An 8,749-nucleotide genomic window follows, 5' to 3' on the forward strand; every position below is an offset into this window, starting at 1 on the left:
TATCGGTACATAGTTGCCATTATTGTCGAACCAATAGACTCTAGGCTTACTTGTTTCTTTTGTTACTCTTTTAATACATCGATGGTCCCCGAAGCATTTTTGTAACAATTCTATTGAGCAAATGCACTTTTCGTTTTAAGTACTCTGAAGATATTTTTCATAAACCATAGCACAAATAAAACATTTTTATGTTAAAGTTAAACATAAATGCACGTTTCTTACAGATTAAACCCATTAATAAACCAGTGTGTGATTTACTTATGTTTTGCATGAATAACAAAGAAAGTATTGTTATACGTGTAAAATTTAGAATGTTGGCTTATTCTTGGACTTCTTAGTGCTAAACAATTGTCTAGCTGTGCTCTGTTACTTTATAAAAGTGAATTAATTCCATTATTCGGACAAAGGCTCAAACAAATATTTGGTAACAACGGAAGATTCTGCTGAACTGCTCTCTCTCTGGTGAATAGTCTAAAATTAGAAGCAAACCCTAGTTAAGTCTTAACTGGCCATTGACGAGGATATTTAACTATATGTAACGAAGGGTCCTTTTTATTTTAAGAGGAATTTCTTTCTGAGATATATTTTTTCAATATCCATCACATATTTTTAAACTTAACTAATCCATTATTTATTGAAATTTCAATATTAAATGTATTAAAATGCTTTTGTTTTTGCTATACACTTTCATCCAAACTGCTACGTTAGCGCCATCTCTTGCACCAAAATTAATATGAGCATATCTTAATCTTGAAAAAGATTTCCTTTACATTAAAATCTAAAGTTAATAGCAACAATATTTGATGGAATAAGGCACGCGTGAGCAATGTCAAAATTTCTACAAACGCGTGTGATTCTTATAAAAAGCTGAGAGACGAAAAACAGAATATTGTCGGTGATATACAATCAGTATTCTATAGGCCTAAGAAGCTTTTACGTCTTTCTTGATGATGAGAAACCCACTTGAAATAAAACATGTATCTCAAAACAACTGGTATTGGTATTAACACTTTTATTGATAAGTAGAGAATAATTTCTAGTAATCGGAAAACTACAGAATAGGATTAGGAACCTTAATTGTTTTCGAGAGTACCAACCGTTCAACTTCAGACGTTATTATTTCTACAGGGACATTAAATATCTTCGACGAAAGAAATGAATTATTAAGGGTATGAGACCAGTTAAAAAAGACGGCGTAAGATTAAGCGAGGTTAAACAGTATCAACTCAGAATAAACGTTTTCGGCGTGGACTTGGATCGTCGATAAAATATTCTGTTTTAAACTAGATATACGACTCAGTATTGTCTTATAAGTTTGTAATACTGTCGTACATAAATCATCATTTGTAATAACTGTTAGTAATAACCGTAATTATAAATTGTATAATTTTGGTGTTTGTATATTAAAATATATTTAGATAAAGAAAAGAAAAATGGAAATTGTGTGTATCAATCTTGTTGGCAAATAACAAAGTTAATACATATTAACTACTAATTCCAAATCGAACTTTCTGTTACTTGAGATAGTAATACGAAACGTACATGATAATAAGTCGGAGAGGTAGGTTGGTTGATTTGGCGTTTTAAGGCGTAAAGCAGCTATGCTATCTGCGACAAACAACCTGTAGGAAAACTGAAAATAAAATTGTTAAAATTCGTAAAACGGAATCATGTTAAACAAAACAAGGCCTAATTTTTGAATTAAAAACTTAAATAGTATTAAATCCATTTTTAAATTTAGTTTACAGCAGAAAGAGGGAAAATAAAGTAATACAAGCTTTAAAAGACTGTAACATGCCTCCCAGTGGCTCAGCGGTATATCTACGGACTTACAACGCTAAAAACCAGGTTTCGATATCCGTGGTGGGCAGAGTACAGATAGCCCATTGTGTAGCTTTGTGCTTAATTCAAAATAACAACTCTATAGCATAATTTTAATTATTATAACTCGCCAGGATAACTAACGGATAGGTTCAAGCATCAGTTTTAGTCATCTGAAGTTGGCTTTTCCAGTCCTGGTTTCGAGTAATTGGCGTCACGGCCATTTTCTAATTTTGTATCGAACTAGTTTTACTTTAAATCGTAAAAGACATCATGTTAAAAAAAACAGTCTAATTTGTGAATACTTAAATAGCGTTAAAAGGCCAATGACCTGAAAAACACTAAAACATTTGTAAGGTGGACAGTGTCATCATTGCCAATGACACCTTTCAGTATCAGGAATAAACCTTGGGACAAAATATGTCTTCAAATGGTGCCGTCGTTGACAAATCGGAGAGTTGTCCGAAATAAAATTGTAGTACGTAACAGTACAAACTTTTGTTTTCAATTTACAAACCTCTTGAAGAGGCCTCATAATCACATATATTACATACAAAACAAATACAAAAATCAAATACACAGTAATAAACAATTGAATGCACCTGATACTATCTGTAATTGCTCATATTAAAGGACACACAATAATGTAACGTTATGAACAAGGACGAACAAGTTTAGAATAAAATTAAAAGAAAGAATTGACATCATTATGAATAACATATCTGGAATAATCAAAACTTATTTTCTTTCTTAACTGACTTTTAGAAAATGACAACAGATTTAAATGGATATTTTTGGCTAAACAAATTTTCCTAACAGTCATAATACAATATTTAAATAATGTAATAAAAACTTACACTGCAGGCTGTCATCTTTTCTTAATCCTTCTGGGAAGCCTTGTACAAGAATTCGTCGTTTCTGATTCATTGGTACTGATTTTTGTATGATAAAGGAAATAGCGTCGAATACTAATATCCATAAGGGTTGAACCATTGGACACAGGCAATATAAATGTCTCACTGTTTCAGTTTCTTTTCCACAAAGTGTACATAAGCCAGTATCATGTTTTTCATATGAACAAGTTTATTGTTCGTCATTAAAGCATTGTGATAAAATAAATAATCTACATCAACAAAACAAGCCTTTGAATAGGTGATAAGTATGTTTATGTATTTTTCCAGTTAGTATCTCTTAAAATATCTTTCCATACAGTAATTTCTTCAGTAGCGGGGATGGAGTTCCGGTACATTAACTTAATCAGTTTTTTAACAGGAAGATCATTTAAGTGGATAACATTTTCGCCATCTGAATCACACATCTCAAAAATAAACTTTGTTGTACCTGTAATTGTGTGAATCTCTCTTTCAACCAAGTCTTTCCATTCTTCTGGAATAGCATCATATAACTTTTTTGTAATACTGTCTGACTTGAACAAGTATCACACTTTCAGATACATCCTGACAATAGTTTTTAAGGGAAGCCATCGAGGGACAAATTCGTAAGTGAAGTTCCTTAAGCGAATTAGTCCCGCGCTAATAAATTTTTTATTATAGAATGTGCTTAATCTCATAGTGGGAACAAAAAACATTGAGAAACAGTGGTTGCCGTTTATTCATAACGAGGCACGTATCTTTGAAAGCATTAGGATTTCGAAAACAAGAACAGACTTAACCCTCGTCCTATCGACTTATCTTGTAAATTCAGCGGCCTTGGGTTACCGCTTCAGCAAGCTCATTTTTCTTAGTATTCGGGTTATGAGCTTTTCGTAACTCGTTCTTAGGTAAGTGTCGTGGCAAACGTACGTTTCAATATATTTTGTTTGTACGTTCTTGGACCAGTACAATACTTTTCTCACAATGATCTGTGTTTTTCATTTTCAGACCCTGTTTTTTTTTCATGACTGCTTTTAAAAGAAGAAAAGTGGACTTTGAGTGTCATGCTTTCAATGATGAATGGGGAGAAAAGCACTTCTTTGTGGAAACAAGAAAACAGAAAGCTACTTGTGTGATATGCACAGAAAGTGTTGCCATTTTAAAAGAGTATAGTCTTCGGCGTCACTATGAAACAAAACATCGATCAACATATTTGAAAAGTACAGTAAATTTCCATTCTGAGACATCTGAATCCATGAAACGTGTTTTTGAATCTCGAAAGACTCTCCTCACGAGAAAGTTTGCTGAAAATAAATCTGTCACTCGTACAAGTTACAAAATAGTGCATAGGATGGCAGAGCGAGGAAAACCTTTTACTGACGGCAACTTCATCAAAAAGTGTATGACGGAAGCAGCAAATGAGCTGTGTCCTGAAAAAGACAATTTGCCTTTCAGCAACTTCAGTTGTACGGAGAGCAAAAGAACTTGGAGAGAACATCGCATTACAGATACGCCAAAAAGCAAGAAACTCCCTATGGTATTCTCTGACACAGGATGAGTCTACTGATCTCTCGAGTATGTTACAACTTCTCGTGTTCATTCGTGGAGTTAATTTGGACTTTCAAATCACGAAAGAGTTGGCATCAGTTTGCAGCATGCACGGAAGAACAACTGGAGAAGACATTTTCATAAAAGCATAAAACTTTGTAAGACTATAACCTTTAGTGAAATCAGCTTAGAGGTGTAACAGTTGTTGAAGGAAAAAACATGGCTGGAGAAAAGAAGGGTCTGGTGGGACTGATCAGGAAACAGCTGGAAGATCTTCAACTCCAAAGCGCTCTGTTCATACACTGCATCATACATCAGCAAGCACTCTGTGGAAAAGACTTAGATATTTCTTGCATACTGAAACCAGTCATTTCTGCAGTGAACTGCATTCGGAGTCATGCACTTAATCATCGCCAGTTCAAGGCCTTTCCGTGAATAGCCTTATCACACGGCAGTGAGGTGGCTCAGCTGCGGTGAAGTCTTGTCTCGTTTTTATAAGCTGAGAAGAGGAATATATATATTTCTTATCGAGAAATATAGAACCGATCCACTTCTGTCGGATCCAACTTGGTTGTCAATTTTGGTGACATCACATCCCACATGAATGAATTGAACTTGAAACTTCAGGGGGAGAATAACTTTGTCTGTGATCTCTATAGAATCATTAAAGGATTTCGGAGAAAGCTGTCATTGTTTGAAGCACATTTGGAAGGAGAAAACCTCTCTCATTTTCAGTGTTTCAATGAGTTTCATGCTGGAATCACAGAAGATGTCAACCTGAAGTTTCAGAAAAGATTATTGGTGATTTAAATAAGCATTTTTAGAGAGATTTTCGGATCTCGACAGAATCGAAAGTGACATTCTCCTTTTTCAGAATCCTTTTGATTGTGTCATTGATGACGTGCCAGTGGAACTTCAGCTGGAGGTCATCGATTTGCAAGGAAATGACTTGTTGAAAGCAAAACACAGAGAGAGAGAACTTACTGAATTTTACAGCTGGATACCTGATGATGATTTTCCAAAGCTGAAGCAGTTCGCATCTGGTATGGCATCAGTGTTCGGAACAACTTATGTCTGCGAACAAGCATTTTAAAAAATGAAGTATGTGAAGTCGGTACGTCGATCAAGGTTGACTGATGAACATTTGAGAGCAATTCTAATGATTGGATGCAGCAATTAAAAACCGAATATTGAAGATATTTCGAAAGCTAAACGCCAATTTCATAAATTTCACTAACATTTTTGCGGCTTAGTGAAATTCAGATTTGTACTCACTAAGTGCAATGTGACAATTGTTTTGCTAATGTCACCTTCTTTGATAACCTTTCGGTAAATAAAAATGTTGGTTGTGTTTCTGTTTGTTTTTTTATTATATGTGTGTATTGCATGCTACTCCCACGTGGCTAATGTGGCATCCTAAACTTAGTGTTAAGTCTTTTACAGAGAGGTTTCGTTCTAGCTTATGAATGTTGAACATAATGATCATGCGGCCCGCGTTTCTCATTCCCCGAGTAATCTGGTCCCCTGTGAAAGAAGTTTGGAGACCCTGTTCCAAGTAATAGACCTACTTAGGATCACACTGAGCGTCTCTCGACAAGTAATTGTTCTCCCTACGAAGGTAACTTTGACTTTAGTTTGTTTTTGTTTTTGAATTTCGCACAAGGCTACTCGAGGGCTATCTGTCCCAGCCGTCCCTAATTTAGCAGTGTAAGAGTAGAGGGAAGGCAGCTAGCCATCACCACCCACCGCCAACTCTTTTACCAACGAGTAGTGGGATTGATAGTCACATTATAACGCCCCACGGTTGAAAGGGCGAGCATATTTGGCGCGACCGGGATGCGAACCCGCGACCCTCAGATTACGACTCGCACGCCTTAACACGCTTGGCCATGTCGGGCCTATAAGTAAAAGATAAAACTATCTTACGACCTACTCCACTAATATGATAATTAATATCACTAATATCTAAACCTCTGCGAATAAAAATCACAACACCTTTTCTATGTAATTCACTATGGTCAGAGATAATATCCCCTCCCCAATGTGAGTTAACTTGATCAAAAAAAGTATCATACCAAAATGTTTCCTGTAAACAAATAATATCATATTTTCTCTTTTAAGAAAGGTTAAAACGTTTTCTAGCTTAAACATATCAGATAACCCGTTAACATTAACAGTGCATAATTTTAACTGGAAAATTACATTGTGTTAATAATATCTTTCTGATTATGTTTCCAGCTATTCTTGAGACGAACCTGTTTTATTTTGTATTTTCTTGTGGACATTTTCCTCAGTTGATAGCCTATTTCTTGTTGCATTCGCGTAGTTCATAACATTATCTTCTGATTCTGTAACAGTGGCGGGAACACTCTCCAACGGTTTTTTCTTGTCTCGTGTTCTCAACATACGATTGTACGTTGGTAACTTGAGTGATTAAAACAGGCGAGTCCACTTCTACTCCGGACGCAAAGGGGGTGTCGGTGAAATCAGGAAGCTTTTCTTTTTCGATATTAGTAAGTTGATTATTATCGTTAGTGCAATCTCGCGAAAAATGTCTGACCTCTCCACATTTCTGATATTTACGTTTAGGACACCTGCTGTACAAATGATCATCGGCCATACATCTATTAGACACTTTTACCTGATCATTGTGTTTTATCTGATAGAATGCAGCCTTTTTTAACTGGATCTATAAGCCTTATTTGATAACCTACGGTGGTGAAGAGAAACAGTAGTTTCTGACCGCCCCTGGTTATTTTTCGTTCGACCAGAACGAAATAATAATTTAACCAAAATTCCTATCTAGATCTGTCTGTCTACCGTAGAGATGATACACCTGTTGGTAACTGAATGCGTACTTACCTGTATAGATACCATTAATACGTTTCCACACAATCGGGCGTTTTAAAGTGCAACCTTGTTCGATTAATTTGTCCTTAATATGATTTTCCTTTATGTATTCTTGTACTTGAAAGAATGAAACAGTTACAACTGTGTTAGCAACACCAAGTACTTCTCAAATCTGACCGTTAATAAAAACATAATCATCATCAGTGTAAACTCTGGCATTGGTTAATTCTTGTTGCTCTGTCTACGTTACATTATGTTTTCGTATATATATTATTGTTTCGTTTCAAAATGTTCCTTATGAGTTTCTCGTTAACTAATAAGGCTTGTTTCTGTCTTGCAACGTCACGGAAATTCGAAAAAGAACAATAATTCGAATAGTGAGAAAAGTTTAAACCTCAAAAGTGTAAACACAGAAATTATCGATATTAAATTAAGTGGAAGTAAACACGAAACAAACAAATCTTATAAATACTTCTTAATAAAGAAGGTAAAAACAAAATGATTTGTATGTTACAATCTCTAGAAGGAATTAGCCGGTAAAATATACCTTAAATTTTAAAAGTAAGCAGTTGCTGCCTTGGGTTCAAGTAAAATGCCTGATATAACTAAATTAATGTAATATAACCTTCTCATCGTAATCTTCCCATAATCTCGACAAACGTTTACAGTTTTTCCATTATATACAAAATAGTTATTATTTAAAGAATACGTATATATATAAAAGACCATGCAACGTTTCGACTTTATACTTGGGTCGTCATGATCCTTTCAGTTTTTTCTTTGGTGAAATTGAAATTAAGACGTTTGCTCAAAGTCTTAATTACTTTGAGGCGAAAGGTACCAGCAGTTTAGGCAACAATGTAAGTATAGTTATTGACATATGCATATCACACCTGTTTCTGTAAAATTTTTCGTGTGCACTTATATGTACCACTTCATTCCTTTATCAATAATATTAGCATGATATCCACAGAAGCAGTTAAACTTCAAAACTATTCCAAACACGAATCATGAAGTTATCAAGTTACCAGAGAAATTAACATTTATTAATTTAATTATTGTGGTGATACCTCATAATTTATATATATATATAAATGTAAATCTCACAAATGTTTTCCTAGCTTACATAGGACTATAGTGCAACAACAAACACTGGGCATGAGAGGTTTCGCTTCTTAATATTATGGACAAAAGACATTAGATGTATAAAAACTGTTTATGTATATCTAAAGAGACGAAGAGGAGTCACTGAGCGTTAATTTCCTCTCCTCCTGTCGTTTCCCATATTGTTAAAGTTGTAGATAATCTTTGGATTGTGATAAGGAGAATTAACTACTTAAATTATTTAAATACTTCTTCAAGACCCTGGTGTGTCTATTAGACGTACTTGTGTGGTTTATTGAATTCTATAAAAACTATTAAATATAATGGTTATGTTGTAAATAATTACTTTCTGTAAGATATTTAACTTAAGCAAACATTCTACCTTAATTTTATACCAACGTATATATGTGATATTAACATGAATTCTTAACTATGAAATTTTCAAAACATTCCACTGTAATTATTTTAAGACACAGTTAAATATGCTTGTTTTTGTTGTAGGTTTAAAATACTGATTTTATTTATTCCTAAATCGTTTTAAAACGTTCCGATTA

The sequence above is a fragment of the Tachypleus tridentatus genome, unplaced genomic scaffold (assembly GCF_004210375.1).
Source record: "Tachypleus tridentatus isolate NWPU-2018 unplaced genomic scaffold, ASM421037v1 Hic_cluster_2, whole genome shotgun sequence".
Taxonomy (NCBI): domain Eukaryota; kingdom Metazoa; phylum Arthropoda; class Merostomata; order Xiphosura; family Limulidae; genus Tachypleus; species Tachypleus tridentatus.